We start from the raw sequence: 23,122 nt of genomic DNA, 5'->3' as shown, positions 1-23,122 counted from the left end.
CTATCAAAACGATAATTTTCAAGCAAAATTAGAATCCCACATAATACTATTTCATCAGTAATAATTGTGGCAAGAGTTTAATACCAAGAGCGTTAAGTTTTTACATACCAGACTGAAAATACATCAGTTTAAAGTTCAGTTTTGCAAAAACTAGGGCGCACTTACCCCTCCACCTTATATTATTATTGCTTTATTCCAGCCTTACAGCTAAAAAATATGACCTGGTTTACAATATCCTAAATTTACAAATCCATCTTATTCACACATTCGGTTCTTATCTTCTCTTTCTCTCTCTGTCTGTCTCACTCATTTCTACTCTGACCTACTCTGCTCCTAACCTAAATATTGCACCTATTCCCAGATTTCAACAATTATAAAATAATGGAACTCGATCCATTTCGGCACCTCCGCTAATCTGAAAATCATAGGAGCGATTTATCTCGAAGCCTGAAGGTTCGAACGAGCGATCGCGAGTGCGAGAAGCATTTGGAATTCAGTTTGCAGCGGTCCAGGATGCAAAAGGAAAATCTCTGGCAGTGTTATTCGCGTAAACCGTCGCGGGTCGACGGTAACACGCGTATCTTAAACGAAGTGTCGCATTTACAAGCGAGAATTCGCGAGACCAAGTCTCTTCCACCGTAGCAAATCGGAAAGTGGGAGAACACGCGACAGACCATTCGCTCGGAGATCATAATCCCTGGCCGAAAGCTCATGAAATTCATGGCGGATCCAGAGCGAGTGTACGAGTATTCGAGCCGAGCTCGAGCGAGAGCGCCGCGTCCGTTTTCAAAGGAAATATTCAGGAATCGTATCGATAAGCACCGACCAGCATAAAAGCTTCCCGGCCAAGAGAAAACAAAGAGGGTCTCCGACGGAGTTTCTTGTCTACAAAGGGAAAAGATTCGAAGGCGTAGCCAATCTTCCTTGAAAGGCTGTTACCTTGCGCTTAGGCTCTTCTCACAGCCTCCAGTTACCCCGTCAAAATTTACGTGAAGTCGTAGCCTCCGCTTTGCAAAGATTTATGGAGACTTTTGACTTTTGTTTTAGAGAAATAAAATCTGGAGAAAGATGATTGAACGGAATATTTTTGGTGGTTAGAATTTCGACGAAAATTTGCTAGGAAATTTTAGTTGGCCCCAGTGGCAATACCTATTTGTGGACTTGACACTCGACGATTACGTCGAACGGAAGTCTCAGGGGTCCCCTAAAAATTTACGTGAAGTCGTAGTCTCTGCTTTGCAAAGATTTATGGAGACTTTTGACATCTGTTTTAGAGAAATAAAATCTGGAGAAAAATGATTGAAGGGAATATTTTTGGTGGATAGAATTTCGATGAAAATTGCCAGGAAATTTTAGTTGGCCCCAGTGGCAATACCTATTTGTGGACTCGACACCCGACGATCACGTCGAACGGAAGTTTCAAGGGTCTCCTAAAAATTTACGTGAAGTCGTAGCCTCTGCTTTGCAAAGATTTATGGAGACTTTTGACTTCTGTTTTAGAGAAACAAAATCTGGAATAAAAATGATTGAAGAGAATTCAAATGTAATATTTTTGGTGGTTAACATTTTTTTAATTTCTTCAGTGGTAATTCCTTTTTTGTGGACTCGACACCCGACGATCATGTCGAACGGAAGTCTCAGGGGTCCCCTAAAAATTTACGTGAAGTCGTTGCCTCTGCTTTGCAAAGATTTATGGAGACTTTTGACTTCTGTTTTAGAGAAACAAAATCTGGAAGAAAAATGATTGAAGGGAATATTTTTGGTGCATAGAATTTCGATGAAAATTGCCAGGAAATTTTAGTTGGCCCCAGTGGCAATACCTTTTTTGTGGACTCGACACCCGACGATCACGTCGAACGGAAGTTTCAAGGGTCCCCTAAAAATTTACGTGAGGTAGTAGCCTCTGCTTTGCAACGATTTATGGAGACTTTTGACCTTTGTTTTGGAGAAATAAAATCTGGAAGAAGGATGATTGAACGGAATATTTTTGGTGGTTAGAATTTCGACGAAAATTTGCTAGGAAATTTTAGTTGGCCGCGGTGGCGATTCCTTTTCCGTGGATTCGACAGCCGACGATCACGTCGAACGGAAGTTCCAAGGCTCCTGGGAAAATGGCCGTCGACGTCCATCGTGGACGGTCTCGTGAACTCAGCACTTTGAGAGGACCACCTATCTTCTCCACTCTCATCAACGTCCAATTAACCGTACCGGGATCGTACGGTGACCGGTAACTTCGGGAAGTGGACTGTTCGGTCGACTGTCTTCTCGGTTTCAAACTTTTGCCTTGCCCCGAGAAAAGTCTCCGTTCAGGAAATTGTTATACGGGTGTTTCGTGAATTAACTCGGGCTTCATTTTCCACGTTGATGGCAGGTCAAGGAAAAAGGTCCGAAAAGAGTCTTGAAAAATGGAGGACCTCTAAACTCCGACAGGATTTTCGACGAACACGCTACGAGGAAATTAAATCTTCTTTAAACGCTGAAAATCTCAGAGTGTTCATCCAGCAGCCTAAAAATATCCGTAAAATCAAAAAGATTTATTCAGTGAAAGAATAGTTCCGTCACGGATTTCTGGGCGACGCGCGACGTGGCTCTCGATCATCATCCTTCTCTAGAAATGATTACCCACCGAACTAAAGTAAAAAATCAGCGAATTTCCTAGTCGTTGTACTCTGTTTTTAGAACGTGTGGATTCCGCTTGAAGGATCGGGTCAATTAAAGGCGTCCCGATCTGAATAAATCGCGGTGATTCCAGGCGGCGCGATAGTGCCCACCTATGTAGAGCGAACACCGTGGAAAAAGGAGAAAGGAAAAGCGGGGAGAGAAAAAAAAAGGAAAAACCAGCGGAGCAGGCTCGTCGCGGATGTCCTATTTGGCGGTAGAATAGAATAGCGGTGTTCCCAGTTCTTAGCCGAAGGGGGTTGCTGCGAGCTGCGAGCGAATGAGCGGGCGAGCGAGCGAGAAAAAGGGCAAACCGTGTGTACCGGGCACACCGGCCGTTTTTGTTGTCGTTTCGCGGCGTAATTAAAATTCTACAGAGGCGGCCGGAAGTTTGGACCGGTTCCAAAAATCCTGCGACGTCGAATCCAGAGCCAATCCGACGCCGACGCCAGCGCCGACGCCGACGCCGACATTGTTCGACCGTTACGAGACGTCCAAAAGGGTTCGTGACCAATGAAAGACCTGTCCAAAACCTCCAATGTGTCTATTTATCTTTGAGGAGAAGCTACACCTTGGAACTGTGTGCCTGCACCGTGTCGAATTCATTCCAATTCAAAATAGCATTTCCTTTCGGTTGTATACGATAGCATTTCTCCAAATTTCTTCTCTTAATCCTCAGATATTGGACGTACTTTGTAGCTATATAATTAACGATGCTTAGGTCCGTTCACAGCTCTAATTAATAATTTCAAAAAATTTACTGTTGGTGATATTTTGGTTGGACACGTTAGATTTTCCGATATTCCCAATCCAACAGCTATTCATTTCGTTTAATTGCCACAAATTGAGTACATACCAGGAATCAAAAGTAACACTTATTCTAAAATTTTCTACGATAAAAATCAAGAATATGAAGTTGATTATTATTGAAATTTAATATAATCTACATAAAATATAAAGAAAAAAATTCGAAGAACAGAATGATTAAAAGATATCGATTTTTATACCTTTTGGTTACAAGTAACAGTGAGTGTCGAAAAAATTGGATCCTCCTCGATAACTGTTATCGATGACGAAAAAAAAGCAGTTATCGATGAGAGAAGTACATTTCGATCGCTCATAGCAGTTATCAATGAGAGTTTAATTCGATCGTTCATAACAGTTATCGATGAGAGAAATTTATTTTGATCGCTCATAACAGTTATCGATGATCGAATTTCTTTCCACTTATTCATAATAATTATTGATGAGAGAATTCATTTCGGTTGCTTATTTAATTATTGAGTTGTCCACTCTTTTTCGGATGGAGCAAGCCTGTGAAATTCATTGAGAAGGTTTCGTACAACAAGACGAATCAACAGACCATAAGGACAATACAAAATCTGTTTGTTGACTGTTCACAAACGACTTGTTCACGGACGACTCTGTTCCACTCGGGAAAAACATATCGATATAGACGAAAATATTATAGATTACTGGGAAAATCAGAAATGTAGACTCCCGTATTTATCAAAAAACTAGCGTGCATAATTTACGCTGTGCCCGCAACTCAGGTTAGCGTTGAACGAACCTTTTCTGCTCTAAAATTAACGCTAAATGACTTGCGGTGTAATTTGTTAGGAGAAAATTTGGAAAAACTCACGTTTGTCACATTAAATTTTGATTGTAGCAATTAATTTTATGAATAAAAAATTTCTGAAATAATTGATTGTCTACCATTTGAAATTTGTACTATTTAATAATAACTATTACAAATTTCCTTCATCAATAACTGTTATCAGCGATCGAAATTAACTTCTCTCATTGATAACTGTTATGAACGATTGAAATAAATTCCTCTCATCGGCAACTGTTATGAGCGACCGAAATAAATTTCTCTCATCAATAACTGTTATGAGCGCGATCGAAATAAATTTCTCTCATTGATAACTGTTAGAAGTAATCGAAATAACTTTCTCTCAACGATAACATTCACCAACAAGAGGAACAATTTTCGATTACTTATAATCCTTATTTGTAACCAATACGATTTTAGTCGATGAAATACTTGTTATTCCGTGACTGTTTTCTTTTTGGTTATAACAGTTAGGGTCTCTGGTACATACACGACAATTTTGATGTTCCGTGACAAAATGAATCCAGAAACAGTCGTTGGAGGATTAATAATGACCCGTTTCCTAAACTGAAAACTAAAATGACGGAAAGACCGATTAATTTGGACGTCTCGCGCGATCTTCAAGCTTTGTCGAATTCGAAGTCAAAGTATGCTGAACCAACGTTCACAGTAGGTCCCCGATTTGTAGACAGCGAGAGTTGTATAGTTGCACACTTCCGAGAAGCGTGTCTACGTACCGTCGTTAAATCGTATTTGCCTGGTTGCCGGTTGAAAGCATTAATTTTACATCCCCTTATTTCCTTCATTGTCGAAGTAATTAATTCCCGTCTGGTCTCGAAACGTTTAAATACATATCCGAGTAGTGGATGGCAGGGGCGCCGCTCGGTTTCCGGAATGGATTCGTGGAAACAGGACTCTGTGCGTTCGTCGAACACGAACACGACGAACAGAGAAACACGAACACATACACGAATACGAAACTCGTCCCGGAGAACTGCTGCCGAAAACTCCGCGGACTATTTCCTGCGGCGCTTCGAATCCTCCGATTCACCGTGCCGGAGGAAGAAACAGTCAGCAAATTTAATTGGACGTTGACGATGCATTATTCCACTTCCGGCGGCCGCCCTATCGGCCACCGTTCGCAGAAATTTTACTTGATTTTACCCCATTCCCTCGTTTCCCTCTTGCTCTCTCTCTTCTACTAGTAACTTTGAATTTCAATTAAACCGAGTGAAATATTCGGCTGATCGTTCTGTGATTGCTCCCGCGAGCGATATCTTCTTAAGTATATCTTCCCAGCTACCAACAGAATGATCTAATTCACCCTAATGCTCGCATCACCATCGGAATATCGGCTCTCTCGATGCGAACGTGGAACGAGACGTTTCTCGTTGGAAAGAGACGCTGGAAAGAGCTCCGATAAGTATCGGTCTTTTGCGCTATAATATCTGCGCCATTAAATATATTTATTTAATCATTTATCACGACAACATCTTTATCATTTCAATAATTGTGAAATACAAAATCTGGAACCTTTATGAACTCCTTCTGCTATGATCTGTTTCATAGTTAGAGCGATTCGAATTTCTTTGTCGTTCGTTAATTTTTTCTTTTCAGATGTGAAAGCGTAAAAGAAGCGATCAACGTTTCCAATAAAACATGCAGTAACTTCGGCACGGTGTTCGTCAGCAGTTACGGTTCGGGGAACGGTTTCATAGCTAGGGTTAGAACTACTTTACCTCGATAGGGGGCGAAGTGGCAGTCCTCGCGACAAACAATGTACTCTCTTGCTCGCACGCTGGCTCGCTCGTTTAATAAAAATCGCTTGGACAGCAGAAACCTTAGCCTAGTAGTCTTTCGGGACGTTGCACGAGCAGGCGCGGTCGAAGGGTTATTAAAAACAAACGAATCAGCGCCTTTCTTCCCTAATAAACTTCGACCGTCGTATATTTTCGTTTTATGGATCGCTCGGCGTCGAATTACTTATACATTCCCACCATACTTTCATCGCGTCGTCTTCTTCAAACGTATAATTATTGCCAGACATCTTATCCACGTCACACGACGATCAAAAATATATTAGTAGATTATTTTAATTAGAATAAGACCAGTTTTACTTCTCTAGAAAAAAGAAAGAAATTAGCTCTCCATCGCTGGGGGTAAACACATTCCTTTTAAAGTAACAATGCTGACAAGAATAAAGCAACAAAAATGAATTGAAATGTGTGACATTCGTCTCGAGATAAAAGAAGCAGGGACGAAGAATTTCGCTTCCACTCATATCAAGTGTCGGAAAAAGTCGGTGAAACTGCAGACATTCCTCACAAACAGTGACCGAAGGAAAATTTCGGAAATTTCCGGTAAGATTGGCCGATCATAAACACCAAAGAACCACTGGTTTTTCTCTTGCCAGCAGTTTTTCCAAGTCCCCGATAGTTCCCGAGGCAACATCCATCGGAGACTTTAGTGCGGCAAAGGGAAGTTTCTCTTCAAATTTACTTCGCGTTCGATAAGTGTCCCGATATACCTTCGGGGCTGGCACGTGTGTAGGCGTTGTTCCTTGACCCGTGAGCGAGAAGAAAAGAAAATCGTCGGCTTTGTTTCTCGTGCGGCGACGGCGACGGCTGCCAGGCGAAGCTTGGCAACCGAGAAATAAGGCAATCGGCTGCAAACAGGAATCGTGGCACCGTCAGGATCGCGAAAATATTTTCGTAGGAGGAATGGGAGAGAAGAGAGAGGGTGAGGGAACGAGATTTTCCACAGTTCCGCGAGCGAAACTCGAGCGCTAAAGAGGCTCGATAAATTATCGCAGCAGGTGTTCCGGGCGTTCCGAGACGAATTTCCAGGTGGCCCGAAACAACGCGTGCGAAACGGCCAAATAGAAATCGGTTTCTTTATTGGAATTGCACCGGGCGCGAAATATTCCGCGATTGTTTATTGGTGCCGACTTTCGATTTTTCAGGCACTTTGTTAAGCTATCCATTTTTCGAGTTCTGTGTACTTCAAACTCAGACTTTGTCGACATCAAAATTTGTCAAGCTCTTCAAGCTCCTAGTTTCTCAACCTCTGTTAACTCTCAATCTTCGAGATACCTAAGCTCTGAATTTCCCAAGCTTCGAGTTCCCTAAGCTCTGAATTTCCCGAGCTATGAATTCCCCAAGCATTGAATTTCTCAAGTTTCGACATCTCTAAGCTTTAAATTCCCCTAGCTTCGAGTTCTCTAAGCTCTGAATTCCCCAAGCTTTGAGTTCCCTAAGTTTCGAGTTCCCTAAACTCTGAATCCCCCAAACTTCGAGTTCCCTAAGCTTTGAATTCCTCATGCACTGAATTTCCCAAGTTTCGACTTCCCTAAGCTCCGTGTTCTCCAAGCTTCGAGGACACCTAAGCTTCGAGTTCCCTAAGCTCTGAATTCCCCCAGCTTCGAATTCCCTAAGCTTTGAATTGCCCAAGCTTCGAGTTTTCTAAGCTCTGAATTCCCCAAGCTGTGAGTTCCCTAAGCTTCGAGTTCCCTAAACTCTGAATCCCCCAAACTTCGAGTTCCCTAAGCTTCGAATTCCCTAAGCTCTGAATTCCCCAAGCTTAGAATCATCTAAGCTCTGAATTCTCTAAGCTTTTAGATACGGAAGATCTGAGTACCCTAATCTCCGAGTTCCCCAAGCTTTGATCCCCCTTAGCTTTTAAATTTTCAAGCCCGAAGTGCCCAAGTTCTTAAATTCCCAAGCTCGGGGTGCCCCAAAGCTTCGAGTGCCCGAATCTCTGAATTCCCCAAAGGTCTAATTCCAGAAACCCACAGCTAATCCAGTCTAATTCTCCGCGGAACACCATAGAACGGCATTCGAAAATTTGCCGCGTCGCTTTATTCCTGATTACTGTAAACACCGGAGGAGAATCCATCGTTGAATGAACGTCGTCGCGACATGTACTCACGGTAAAGTAACTTCTCTGTTGCGAATACGTAACGCGGCACGCAAAACTAACGAAGCCCTTAAGCATATTGAAACGTAACAGCAGTAACAACAGCAGAAGCTACAGCCACAGCAATAGCTATAGTCGCGGTGTAGGCAGGCGAGCTGATATAAGGGGTCTGGTAGACGTTGTTCCTCGAGTTCTCCGGTGATCATTAGCAAACAATTTATCGTATCGCACGACGGAGATCGGTGGAAAGCCTCGGCGAGAATCGATATTCAATTACGGAGCATCGCGGCGTTCGTCGCGGCGGTGGCGTACGATAAGAGAGACGGCGCGGCTGCCGAGAATCCGCTTTTCAAGATAGAAATATCGACACACGGCTGGAAAATGAGCTGCCGACCGCGGAATGCCAGGGAACATTCTGTCGTCCCTGATATTTCAGTGCGAGAGCAAGAGAGAGAGAGAGCGAGAGCGGGCCAGGCGTAACGGACCACAGAAGCACGGCCTCATTGTTTATACTTCCGAAAACCCCGGGACTGCCGCGATTGTTCCGCGAAAATCGAGTGCAGTCGAACGGCATTTTAATCACCGGCACAACGGGTCTGCTCTAACGCGATAAACTTACAGAATGAAAGCCCCCGGGATCTAATAGAAACTTCCCAAATAGAAATAGTTACACGCGCCGGCGCCGCGCGGAGCACCGGTCGTTTGTGCCAAGTGGCGTCAACTTCTTTCTTCACCTCGACGTTAAATAGCAACTCTTTATTTTATATGTACATCTATATACTGTATGTAGAACTAAGCGATTGCTTTCACTTTTCTGAGCGACACACTTAGAAGGGGTTCTTCTCTAACTTTAGCATAAATCCAAAATTAAGCGGGGAATACTCTCTCAGCAGGTTACTCCCAGAGGCTACTGTCGTATAAATAAATAATTCCTGGAGATATCCCGCCAAAACAGGTTCGAAATTAAGCTTTTACTGTTCTACCCTCCCAAGTACTTAGTCTCAGCAGGCCACAGACCTGTTCCAAAAACGGTCTCCCACATTCTCGATAGAAATCGACTCCTCTCACGACACTGCGAAGCCACTGACAAAACAAGAACATCGAAAACAAAGCTTGTCCTCGTCTGACGAGCAACACTCTCGGAACAGTACTCTCAAGTATCCCAAGAGCCCATCCCCTAATAGCATCGTCAAAGCGGTCACCGAGCGTATCGAACACCGAAAACTCGTAATTCCCCGTAAAACGGACATCCCCTCTTAACTGCGCGCGCGGTTACGTAGCAGAGACGTTGTTTGATTAACATTAGATTGCACTTGGCGAGCGTGGGTCCAGGTAAACCGAGGTTTGTTCCATCCCCGTGCCATGTGCCATGTGTATCGCAGAGCCACCGTGTTTAGGAATTTACGATTAAGCCCGTTGTCGAATCGAATCGTGTCCCGTCGAAAACGCTATAACTGCGTGCCTCGGTTCTAATCGATAGTTCTTGTTTGGATTTAACCTGGCACCCATTCCTACCCCTTCCTCTCCAAACCCCTCTCCCACCCCTTACCGCACACCCGCGCCTCGGTGTGTTTGGACCTTAGTTTACTTATTCACCTACGAACCTCTTTCACGTTTGCAGCTAATTCGCTCTGCAATTATCAAGCTTCGGGTTCCCTAAGCTCCGAGTTCCCCAAGCCCCGAGTTTCTTAACCTCAGAGTTCCCCAAGCTTCGGGTTCCCTAAGCTCTGAATTCTCGAAGCTTCGAGTACCCTAAGCTCTGAATACCCCGAGCTCCGAGTTCCCCAAGCCCCGAGCTCCTTAAGCTAAGAGTTCCCCAAGCTTCGGGTTCCCTACGCTTTGAATTCTCTAAGCTTCGAGTTCCCTAAGCTCTGAATACCCCGAGCTCCGAGTTCCCCCAGCTCCGAGTTCCCCAAGCTCCGAGTTCCCCAAGCTCCGAGTTCCCCAAGCTCCGAGTTCCCTAAGCTCTGAATTCTCGGAGCTTCGAGTACCCTAAGCTCTGAATACCCCGAGCTCCGAGTTCCCCAAGCCCCGAGCTCCTTAAGCTAGGAGTTCCCTACGCTTTGAATTCTCTAAGCTTCGAGTTCCCTAAGCTCTGAATACCCCGAGCTCCGAGTTCCCCCAGCTCCGAGTTCCCAAAGCTCCGAGTTCCCCAAGCTCCGAGTTCCCTAAGCTCTGAATTCTCCAAGCACTATGTTCTCTGAGCTCTGAATTCCCCAAGCTCCGAGCTCCCCAAGCTTCGGGTTCCCTAAGCTCTGAATTCTCTGAGATCCGAGTTCTCCAAGCTCCGAGTTTCCCAAGCATCGGGTTCCTTAAGCGCTGAGATCCCCAAGCCCCGAGTTTCATAACCTCAGAGTTCCCCGAGCTTCGGGTTCCCTAAGCTCTGAATTCTCGAAGCTTCGCGATTACCCTAAGCTCTGAATACCCCGAGCTCTGAATACCCCGAGCTCTGAGTTCCCCAAGCCCCGAGTTCCTTAAGCTCAGAGTTCCCCAAGCTTCGGGTTCCCTACGCTCTGAATTCTCCAAGCTTTGAGTTCCCTAAGCTTTGAGTTACCTAAGCTCCGAGTTCCCTAAGCTTCGAATTCCCTACGCTCTGAATTCCCCAAGCTCCGAGCTCCCCAAGCTTCGAGTTCCCTAAGCTCTGAATTCCCCAAACTTCGAGTTTCCAAAGCTCTGTATTCCCCAAGCTCCGAATTCGCCAAGCTTCGGGTTCCGTAAGCTCTGAATTCCTCAAGTTTCGATTTACCTAAACTCTGAAATCCCCAAGCTTCGAGTTCCCTAAGCTCTGGATTCCCCAAGCTCTTAGGTTCTCAATCTCGGAGTGCCCGAGAATTTAAATTCTCAATCTCGGAGTGCGCAAGCTCTTAAATTCTCAAGCTCGGAATGCCCAAGCTCTTAAATTCTCAATCTCTATGCGTGACTCGCTAATTCGTGACTCGTAAGTCTGAATCCATTAGTTTTCATTAGGACCCCGTCCCTTGCCTACTTGCGAAATGCTGTTAGGTCGGTGTGTTGGCTTTCGGGACTTTTCAAACCACTTAGGGCCCCTGGAAAATCTTGCCAGGAAAAGAACAACAATTTTACAATCAAGCGAGCTACAACTTTAATTGCATTAATCTTTCCACTATATCAATGTTTCACCGTTGTTTAAATTCACTGTCAAATAACAAATTAAATTACGAAGCAGAAACGGATTCAATAAACGCTACTATAACGTATGTTACATTTTCACAAAACAAAATGTATATTGCTTTCATGCAAACATACCACCTCCGGCAAGTCACAGGTAAACAGAAACTAATAGAGATTTAAAAACAAATAAAAGCGCAGTTTGTTGAAAAAACACAGTATCCCGATAAACCTCGGAAAACAAATTTTGTTTAAAGCCCGCAAGATGAAATTTGGAGCAATCGCTGTATTATTTTTGAATTGTTTGCCTCGAGCTTTACCGTATAAGTTGATTCGATTTTCCAGAATTTTTGTGTGTGTTGATCATCGAAAGACATTCTTCTCTGCAATGATAATTTTCTTGTATATTTTCATGTGTGTTAATACAAACCTTTTTTTTCATATTTTACTGAAGTGGATATTACCTATCAGGAGAATTAATTCAGTAAGGCAACGATTAAACGAAAAACACAAAGTCTCGTCGAATTGAATTACTAATTATCAAACAGACCGGAGTTTATACGTCTCGTGCGACAACAAGCATCCAGAGACGCGTGAAATTGCGATCGCTAATTAATCGATGACTTCACTTTTCTGTAATTAGAAAATTCTCTTTCGCTGTGCCCGGAGCAGAATGCGTACAGTCAGAGAAGCGAGCTCGATGCGTCGATCCGTCGCTGTTTAACGGCTGTTCATTAACAAAACACGGTAACTGGGAAACCGATGTGGCTTATTATTATTAATTACCGTGCGACAATGGCGGACCCCCGGTACTTTTTGCCAGATAACGCCGGACTAGCAAACAAAAGAGACAAAAACTGCATCGAAGAATCAGGTTTCCGGCGGATAATCCTTCTGAAAGAACCACGATCGATAATCGATAATTGCGGCAATAATGGTCCCGGTCGCCGGTTTATATTGTCATTAATCACCCGCTAATTAACGTCGCATTAACAGCTGGCGTCTCGCGTGCGCGCGCATCTGGCGTGTAATTAAAAATGTCCAAAGAACAATATTTTAGCTCACTCTTTATTAAAACCGCATTTGTCAAAGTTCTTTACATATTTATACAGTTCGTTTTGTCGACTTTTTTATTTCATGATTTTTACAGTTCACCTTCAAACTTTTGCGAAGATATCTATAATTTCTTAACGCCTATCTGTTTCTAGACGAATTCGGTAAGTATAACATTAAAAAAATTTGCTATAATCAGAGCTAATTTCCCTAAGCTCTGAATTCCCCAAACTCCAAGTTCCCCAAGCTCTGAGTTCTCCAAGCTACGAGTTCCCTAAGCTCTGAATTCCGCAAGCTTCGAGATTCCTAAGCTCCGAATCACCCGAGCTCCGAGTTCCCTAAACTCCGAATTCCCCAAGCTCAAAGTTCCCTAAGCTCTTAATTCCCCAAGCTTCGAGTTCCCTACACTCTCAATTCCCCAAGCTCTGAATTCCCCAAGCTTCGAGTTTCCTAAGCTCCGAATCACCCGAGCTCCGAGTTCCCTAAACTCTGAATTCCCCAAGCTCAAAGTTCCCTAAGCTCTTAATTCCCCAAGCTTCGAGTTCCCTACACTCTCAATTCCCCAAGCTCTGAATTCCCCAAGCTTCGAGTTTCCTAAGCTCCGAATCACCCGAGCTCCGAGTTCCCTAAACTCTGAATTCCCCAAGCTCAAAGTTCCCTAAGCTCTTAATTCCCCAAGCTTCGAGTTCCCTACACTCTCAATTCCCCAAGCTCTAAAAGTTCCCTAAGCTCTGAATTCCTCAAGCTTCGAATTCCCTAAGCTCTGAATTCCCTAAGCTCTGAATTCCTCAAGCTTCGAATTCCCTAAGCTCTGAATTCCCCAAGCTCTGAATTCCCCAAGCTCTTAGATTATCAAGCTTTCTTGAAATTATGCTATATCTGATAATGACAGAGTAATCTACTAATCACGTTTCGTGGTTCACCCTGTATATTTTTGTATATTCGCTGATTTTTTCGAATCGAACCATTTTTGGAATTCGGTTCGATTTTCGCCGCGATGTCACCAATTACAAAGAAATTTTTTATGGGCATTATTCTGGTACTGCTGCGACGAAGCGGAGCTGTGATCAGGAACTAATTACTTGAGGCTAACGAGCGCGAGTGCACTCGTTAATTACTGCGACGTCATTAATTATTGCCACGTACTCGTTAACATTGTTGCGTTATCAAAAGAAGAAGGAGGGAAGAAAAACGGGGAAACATTTACGGGGAAGTGTCAATTTGCAACCGGTGGTGAAATATTGTCTAATTATGCTCGGTGATCGATGACATTTCTGCAGAGGATCGACGTTTCGGTTGACAATTGGTCGATCACCGACGTTAACGAGATCCGTTCATTTTCTGAATTAGGTAGTGCACAGTTTCGTAACCGGAGAGACGTATTTTATATATTTTATTTTTAATATTTCATTATTCTCCGGTTCGTTGATCCGCGAATATTCGAGCCAGAAGAATTGGTTGGAAATGTTCGACAAAAGACCAATAACTGTAGAATTTTCGAAAACACACTGCCGCTGCCGGTGAAATATGTAATACGTCTATTAAGGTACTCGTTAAATAATACAGCGGAAAAATTAATTATTTAAAGCCAGTGACAAAAGGAAATGGAAATAACGAGCACGACTAATGAACCGAGTGAAATTATTAATATAATGTACCACAGTGGGATGAACGACAAATAATTGAAATGAAAAAGATACGTCGAAAAACGGAGTTCACAATTAACTTTATCATTAACAAATTTATGCTTGATTAAATTTTCGATTGAATCTTCAGTTTCAAAGTCTGATAAAACATTTGGCTGACCACGTATAATTCTTTTCAGTACAGTAATTACGTGCAAAAAGCCAATATTATAAAACTCAAGCTGTTCGATCGAATTTTGAAAAAGTTATTCGCTTTTAAAAGGCGTACGAATAACTTTGTGCACCCATTGAATACATATTTCACAAAATTCCTGTTTAAACCCTGATAGAACTTTTTGGCCGATCCGATAAATCGACGTGGCAAAAATGAAATGCGAGTCAGTCGGAGCGGAAGTCACAAAGGAAATTGAAGTGGAAAGTGTTACGCTTAAAATCCTGTAATGAAAACGTCACTCAATGAGTTCGAACAGTGGGGCATGTTAGCCACATTATCAATAAATCGAATCCTATTTATTATTCGAACGGCGTTTGGCCATATATCGAATCTCGCCGGCTTTATACCCGGAATCCCGATATTCGATGACTATCAAACTACGGTAATCTAATCTCGAATGCACCTCGTTAGCGTGGAACGCTTTTTTCGATGTCGCTTTCAAAGGAATCCCGATGCGCACAGAACTAAAAAAAAAAAAAAGAAAAACGACAAACATCAGTGCGCCAAATCTGCAGAAGGTTAATGAACACGATCCTGGGACATTATTAATTGTAAAGTGTTATACTAATGTATGGTATAACACTATATAATTATATACCAATGTATGCATTATGTATGATATAAACTAAACATGGTTTACGGTATCAATAAATAAATAAATAAACTGCGAACACGATACTGATACTCCTCGATTTTATCGCGCTCCCCGGCCATCATTCGTGGCAACTTTTTATGAATTCTGAAGTGGAACAATTACTCAGGAACTAATTCTTCAAGTTCGTTCGAGCTAACAAGGCAAGGACTTCGCAAGTGTCCGACTTCGATTTTGATAATCTTTTGTGAGACGATGGTATATGGATCCTTAATGAAGTCTGCAAAATATTAGGTGTAGTTACTCAATAGTTTGAAAGATATGGCTAATGGAACTTCGCAAACTTGAGCTGCAAATCATGGTATATCAACGAGGTATGAAAGTTGAATTGTTTATATCTTTAAAACTATTGAATAACCACACATAATATTTTGCAGACATCATTAGGGATCAATATACCATCGTCTCACAAAAAATGATCAAAATCGAAGTCGGACACTCGGGGTCCTTCGCTTGTAAGTATTAGGTTGTCCCAAAAGTTTCTTCCGGAACGTGATCCTTTAATATTGCTAAATAAATATTAGGTTGTCCCAAAAGTTGCATTTCGATGCATGCACATAATGCAAATTCATATTAAGAAGTACTAAAATATTAACATAAACATTATCGTATTGTTTGTATTTATTTAGCGACATTAAAGGAACACATTCCGGAAGAAACTTTTGGGACAACCTAATACATTTCTGGAAGGAGGGTTAGGTTTAACTGTCGATTTTATCGAACAACAATGAAACAATGAATTAATTTACTTATTATCACTAGACTGAGGATTTATAACGACATCAATGTATTAATTTCAGCTTAACCCCTTGTCGTATTTTGTTGAGCCAGACTCGTGATGAAGGTTTCCAACGAAGTCTAACAAATATGAATGTTAGGCGTTTCATTGTAGATGAAATAAAATAGGACGCGTTCGTAATCAATATTTAAGCATTAAAATAAATGTAGCCGTACAAAAAATATAAATTTTCTTTTCTCTTCGACGACATTTTTCGGGATAAAGACGTTCCAATCACTGTAACTGTAAAAGAAAAGGGGTTAATAAGACAATCATAAGAACAAAGAAATTTCTATCTGGCTCCTGCGTCTTGCAATCAATGCAAACATTTTTTATTTTGCATAATGATCCGCAGTCTAATTATCACAAATTTCTTGTGCCCGGTAAATACGACCAAAACTTCGGATTAAAGCTTCGTTAATATTTCTCTTGCTTTTCAACAAAATCGTGCAGACAACTTTGACGATACAGAAATAAGGTTGGCAATCACAAATAATGCAAAATAAATTACAGGATGCCTTTGAATTAATGAAAAAACTTCCGAGTCGTCACTAAATATGCGGTAACCGGTATCTCTTCATCTTAAGGGGGCCGTCTCTTAGCAGATGACGGTCGCGCGTGAACACTCACACACCGCTAGAGTACACTCACACACCGCTAGACCACGTATACGTACGCGAGAATTGCTAGGATCAGGGAAATGGGTTCTGATTTCTCGATAATGCAAAGACGGGGGTTTTTATTAGTCAAAATCGCTAGATAAAAGATCAATCTAGCGCGCTGTTTGCTTCAAAAGTCGTTCTTTTACGTTTCCGAGCAATGATTTTGCAATATTCGGCTGCATGTTGCCCGTCGGAGAGGCTAGTACGCCGGCGTGACTGTAGCGCCATCTGACGGGCAACATGCAGCCGAATATTGCAAAATCATTGCTCGGAAACGTAAAAGAACGACTTTTGAAGCAAACAGCGCGCTAGATTGATCTTTTATCTAGCGATTTTGACTAATAAAAACCCCCGTCTTTGCATTATCGAGAAATCAGAACCCATTTCCCTGATCCTAGCAATTCTCGCGTACGTATACGTGGTCTAGCGGTGTGTGCTAGGAGACGGCCCCCTTAAGGCACGCCCCTCGACCATTGTTGTTGAGAACGCCTGTAGCGAGTAATACTCTCGCGAGGCAAAACGAAACCGCCGCATCGTTATTTCAGAATTTGAAAAGCGTGTAGCTCTGGTCCAGACTCGAAAGAAGCCGGGCACCAAGTAAGAGAGGAAAGAGAGTGAGAGAGGGGGGAAAGGGGTTACAGAGGAGAAAGGTGCGCATCATTATCACGCTCGGTACAGTACGCACGACTCGCGCACGCGTGCACATGCCCATCATCGAGTTCTCTCTCCCTCCTTCTCCGGATCTCTCTGTGTGTCTCTCTTCTTGTACGAGCCACACAAATAGCTCATTATGACCGAAGCGTGGTACTCGGACCCGTCGTGCGCACTACGTAATTGGGGTTAATGATCGTGTGTACGCTCTTGCTCGTGCTCTTGCTCTTGCCCGTACGCGAAGCAGCACTCGACAACTTGGCCCGGACCAGGCATTCCACTCTCCGCCCATTAGCGAATGTAATGCCAGTCATGGCAACACCTTGCTTTTTCTACGGCCAACCCATCCCCCACGTTTCTTTTTATTTTTTCAGTCCTACATATCTTCCGCAACTTCTTTGCTACTTGTCACTGTGTCGAGTCTTTGCTCGCTTAATCCTTTTGGGACTGATGGCAACCCTTCGCGCTTGGCGAACGGTGCACAGAGTGCCAGAGCATTCGAGACGAATTTTAACCCTTTGGGGACGAATGTCGTCACATTAACTGTGCTATTTTTCTATGATTCAATTGCTAAAGTTGCAGAGAAATAATGTAATTGCCTACGTGATAAAATATTAGTATTATAGATTGCGGTTCTTTATGCATTTGTAGAAAAATTGAGTAGATGAAATTCAAAATTGTTGGAAAATTAACAAAATTGAAGATGTCGATGTATATCTTCTATATTAAAATCATTAAGGGAAGAAATAACATTCAGGTTGGTTTCTATTTATCGCTATTAATGTAGACAATTTTTATTTTGACAATCGATATACATGGCCGACAATTTTTATTTTGCCAATCGATACATAATCGATACTACCGAGAAACCATTGTGACCATTAGCAGAATTAGATCTGGCCATTATAGTCTGAACTTCTCTCTAGCTAAAATCAATGTGGTAAATAACCATGGCTGTTCATGTGGACATGAGACACAGGATATAGATCATGTCTTATGGCAATGTGTGTCCCATACATGACACTCACAGATTGAAATTTATATACAGGGCGAGTCACCGAAGGTTGCCACCGCAAATATCTGTTGTTTTTAAAGATACGACAAATTTCTGAAGGACACAGTTGAAGTGTAAAATCGGGCTCATACGATACCAAAAAAATTTTTCTTTCTATGTAATTTTTTTAGAGATATAAAGGTCATCTTCATTTTTTAAAATGAAATGTCCTAAATTCTAAGTATAAACGTGTTGACCTTCATATGTCCTAAACCTAATAGTTAACGAGATAATATCCAAAGAAAAAAGTAAATTGTTTCGATAATATCTCGTTAACTATTACATTACTCAGAATTCGATATTCTATCGATTTATGATACAGAAAGTAGGTGTTTCCATTAAAAAAAAATCAAGGTGACCTTGAAATATCCTCCATGCCTCCACCCACGCAGAAAATGTTTATGTCGCAATATGCCCCCCTCTGTACCGTGCAAATTTTATTCATAACATTTTTCCATATTATTACAAATAACGGATATATTCTAGGTAGACATACTTATTGCCCTGCCCTGTATACAAAACTTATGTCCTTCAGATATTTGACGTATCTTTAAAAACAACAAAGATATTTGAGGTGGCAACGTTAGGTGACTCACCCCGTATAACCTGAGATTACGGGGGTTTCTTCTTCCCATGTCATGCAACGTTCTACCCCACAGACCTACAAACACTGTATGTAAGATCTTATGTTTCTTCCTGAAAGATTGTGGATTATGTATAGTATAACGCCACTACCATGCCCATCACAAATTAAGTGCCTCAAACTGATATGTACTAATTACATTAACTACACATTAGCATAAGGTTATTATTATAATATTATGTATGTAATACAGACTGTGCAGAATAACCTCTTACTGGAGGTTACAACTGCACAATAATAAAAAAAAAAAGAAGTTGGAACTCCCTCGGCTACAGTATTCCCCGAATTCGTAAATAAAATCGCGAGGTTTTGAAATCTCTCTTTTTGAATCACGCTGTAGTCGACTTTCACCGAGAGCCGTGTTTCTCCTTCAATTACAATCGAGTCCTCGAGGATTCCTCGGGGCGGAGGCGCGAGTCAGCTTATTCCTTTATCCGTCGCAATAAACATTGAATAAATAACGATAAGCGCCCCAGGGTCAGGTTGAAGGCTTTCCATTCCGCCGGACGACGCGACAGGATAAAGAAAGGAACGAGGCGATTCCGTCGTTTGCCGTGTGAAAAACGAGACTCTCGATCGATAATCCGGTGTGTCTCGAGTACGAGACAGAGACAGAGACAGAGACAGAGAGAGAGAGAGAGAGAGAGAGAGAGAGAGAGAGAGAGAGAGAGAGCTTGATCAAGAATGTGCTCACGGGCTTCTTAGCAACGAGAGCGAAAAGAAGAGATGAAGAAAAAGAGTGGACAGAGTGCGAAATCGATAATGTCTTTATCAGGCTCGAGAGGACAAGAGAGACGACCATGCGAGAGACCGGTTCCGTTGGCAACGCTCGAGTCATCGAGCTCGAAATCATTCGGAGGCCGTGATTGCACCGTTATACTCCCGACTATCGCTAACAATCGCGATCTATCGGATTCTAATCGATTCCTCGCCGAGACGGTCGTGAACTTTATCGATCGTCCAGAAAACCTGCGGTCGAACTCGTTGTTGAAGGTCAGCCTCATTTTTCTTTGTTGTAATAATCGCAAAAAGAAATGCATTGAAAAATGATTTCACTTTTTTACCACGTTTTCATTAGCTCGATTTCTTATCTGTTCGGTACAAATTTTGCAATTGATTTTAAACTAACTTCCCGATGAGCTAGAGACTTGAAATTTTAGACATAGCTCAGAACTGGATGACACGCAATATTTAAAATAAATTTTTTTAAAGCCTATGCGTTTAGGAGATATAAACTATTAATAAATTTAACCGTTACACCTCCCCGCGCGACGCTCGGTAGTACGTGATCGCGTTCAGCGATTCCCACTCCGCGCGACAGCGCACCCTACTCCACTACACGTTCCCACTCTGACTCATACCCACTCCACTGATCCGCTTCGCCTTGAAAGAGCTGAGTGTGCGTTCGAGCTCCGTGCGGTGTTTACAAAGTTACTACGTATTATTATACTATAATGTTATACTATTATATAACCAATCGAAAGAACCGTTACACCGAGATTCTCCGTCGAACCTTTATCATTGACATTTTACCACATTAATCACAAATTTTCAGGACTATCTGTATGTTGGTTAGGAATCTGGTTGGGGTTAGGAACCTGTCTGGGGCTAGGAAAAATTAATTTATACTTTCTAGCCAGTTTTTTAAACATGATATTTTTAAAAGATTTATTTTTATTTAAATTATATTTTATACTTTTTAAAGACGTGGTATTTTTAAAAAATTTATTTTTATTTAAATAATTTTATACTTTTTAAAAACGTGGGGTATTTTTAAAAAATTTATTTTTATTTAAATAATTTTGTGATTCAGGAAATCGTAATGTTTTAATTATTTTAATATCCTTTATGGTCAATATGTGTTGCCAAACTTTTTATTGAAATGATTTCTTGTCGACCAGACTTACTTGTTTCGGATACAACGAGCGCCCATTGTGCAGTGTACTCACCTGTAACAGAGAAACGATTTCATTAATGATTTTCGTCAAGAGAATCGATCGTAATACGCACGGTAAAAATGAATGAAGGTGTTTTCTTTGAATGAAAACCACGAACGAATCTACGCACAATTAAAAAAACTAATATTCATCTCCCACCGAGTAAAAATTATGCGATTCCAATTGCCGCATGTTTATTTTCCATTAAAAATTCAATCTCCCCGTAAAACTGTTTCGCTGCCGCCGCAGTGGGACAAAGTGATGAAGTTTGCGTCGAAATCAAAGAACTTCGGTTAGAAATGAGATAGAGCGATGATTGTTTTTTCAAGTTAAAGCTGAAATATCTCATTTCCATCAGAAACTCTTTTGCTCGGGTTCTTTGCTGTCGGAAAGAATCCTGGAAACTCGTTGAAAACGCGTGTGCGTTACGAGACGCGTCTGCGGGAGGAATATTATGGCAGTTGTATCTGGATCCAAATTGGAACGGTTCCGCTCGCAACCATAAACCGGATGGTAACTGCGGGAAGGTGGCGGAACGGAGTCTTATTGCCGCGGAACGTTTTACAATTTCAATTTAATGTCAACTTCCGATAGAAGCGCGAGTTATAAACGAACGTGCTACTCGCGGAATTACGCTGTACGCGTTTTGTGCACCGTGTGCGCGGGTTTATATAAAACCGTGTGGACCGGGCGCAGCTCGGCCGTGAATATCTGTAATTTTCGCGTTCCAGTCGCCGGAAATTGGCTACGTTCGTTGAAATCTCCTTTGAGACGGCTAATTGGCTGCTTTTATATCGGTAGCCGCTTCGACGCCGCTCTGAAAACATTTTCCAACTCGAAAATTAATAGCGCCGCGGCGCTCGATCGATCGCCCGGATCTCCAACTTGCTCGGACCTCGACTTATCCTGCTTCGAAAACTGTTTTTACCAACATTTCGAATGCAGATGTTAATTGTTAACCCCTTGGACGCGAACCAATTTTAATTAAAAAATCAAGAAATTTCGTTCAACCCAGATCGTGCACATCAAATTGAATCTGTTTTCTCGTACAACAGCTGAGCTTCTCACAATTTGTAGAATACAGACGAATTTAAGCCTTTGCACTCTGAAAATTAAACATTTCTCCCGATATAGGGCAAGGCTGTTCAAGTCGTACCAGTGCTTAAGTCGTACCACTTGAATTTTGAACGAACTACGGCGACAACAGCACATACAACGGCAACCAAATATACATCTGAGTCAACCAAGTTGCTTTACGTATTATTGTCTGCCATAAACCAGCCTCATTATAAATCCTGTCATCAAGTAAGTTTATTTCAATTTTCTTATAATTTTCTGCATATGTTTAGTAGTTAATCTTGCAAGTAAATTATTCATAAAATTATGTTCCTTATTAAGTATGAATTCGGTAGAATTTACATAATCGTCTAACGAAATTAGACGATTAAAAGATTCAATTAAATTAGTTACAGATTTTGCTCATAATCTGGATGATGTGCCTATTGGTTGTGGAGAAAAAGTGAGAGCAAAATATAAATATGTTTTTCAGACAAATCTAGGATTTGAAATATTGTCTGAACTTAATAATAGTTGAAATGATTCAAATATCGACGGTACGAAGGAAATAAAAGCACGATACTGGGAAAAGTATAAATATGCCCCCATCACATCTTGTGATATTGCAATGACATTTTCAGCATATAAATTAATTTTATCTGATAAAAGGCACCAATTGATTGTTGAAAATATAGAAAAAATTTTATCATCACATATTGTAATGCCAATTACAAGCAGTAATAAATATTATACAACTACTCTACATACATCATATTACACTACAATAGACGGTATTCAACTGTTTCATTCGTTACTAATACAATTATTCTGGGCGACCATTTCACATATTTTTTGCATATATTTTGTATAAATTATGCATTAAATCTGCATATATTTTGCATATTTTGACATATAAAATTTGCATAAACTACCGCGGTCTATTGATTAGGTACCAACATATCTAATAATGTAAACAATACTTTAAATGTGGTATAGCAATTGTTAGTGTCGCTTCAGAGTCGCCAATCAAGTGGTAAGGGTTAATAATATCGAAACTGTTTGGAATAATGGTATGGCAATTTTTACAAAGGATTAACATAACGTGTTGATAGTACGACATGCTGGCTTGCGCGTAAATCAATTTATTGTATACGGAAGACGCTGAGCAAGCATCTCAAGCAGAAAGATTAATTGCACGCGTAGAACACCATGATGAGACACGGTTGAATTGATCGTTCGTTGGTTTGTTATACTTCCGAGATGCTGTGTGCAAGCATTTTAAGCACAATCATTAATTGTAACTGTAGAATGATGGTAATTAGACAGGTTGAATTGCTCGTGGATCGATTTATTACACTTCAAAAATCAATTGCAAGGATAGAATAACGATAAAAAGATACGTTAAATTGTTTTATTATACTTCAGAGTCGCGGTATATACAAGTAGTTTAAACAAGATT

General features: G+C 41.4%; 1 protein-coding gene across 7 annotated transcripts in view; it reads right to left on the bottom strand.

Moving 5' to 3' along the window:
- Positions 1–23,122, bottom strand: part of Btk29a (tyrosine-protein kinase Btk29A) — a 259,480-nt gene that overhangs the window by 73,709 nt on the left and 162,649 nt on the right. Inside the window, exon 1 of one of the 7 annotated variants that reach the window (XM_076422496.1) lies at positions 1,565–9,980. The exons of the other annotated variants lie outside the window; for them this stretch is intronic. The gene's annotated coding sequence lies outside the window, so the exon portion shown is untranslated. Of the gene's footprint in view, positions 1–1,564; positions 9,981–23,122 lie in introns of those variants that run through there. 7 annotated transcript variants of the gene reach the window in all.

This window comes from Lasioglossum baleicum, chromosome 4 (assembly GCF_051020765.1).
Source record: "Lasioglossum baleicum chromosome 4, iyLasBale1, whole genome shotgun sequence".
Taxonomy (NCBI): Eukaryota; Metazoa; Arthropoda; class Insecta; order Hymenoptera; family Halictidae; genus Lasioglossum; species Lasioglossum baleicum.
This window is presented reverse-complemented; position numbering and strand designations above follow the sequence as displayed.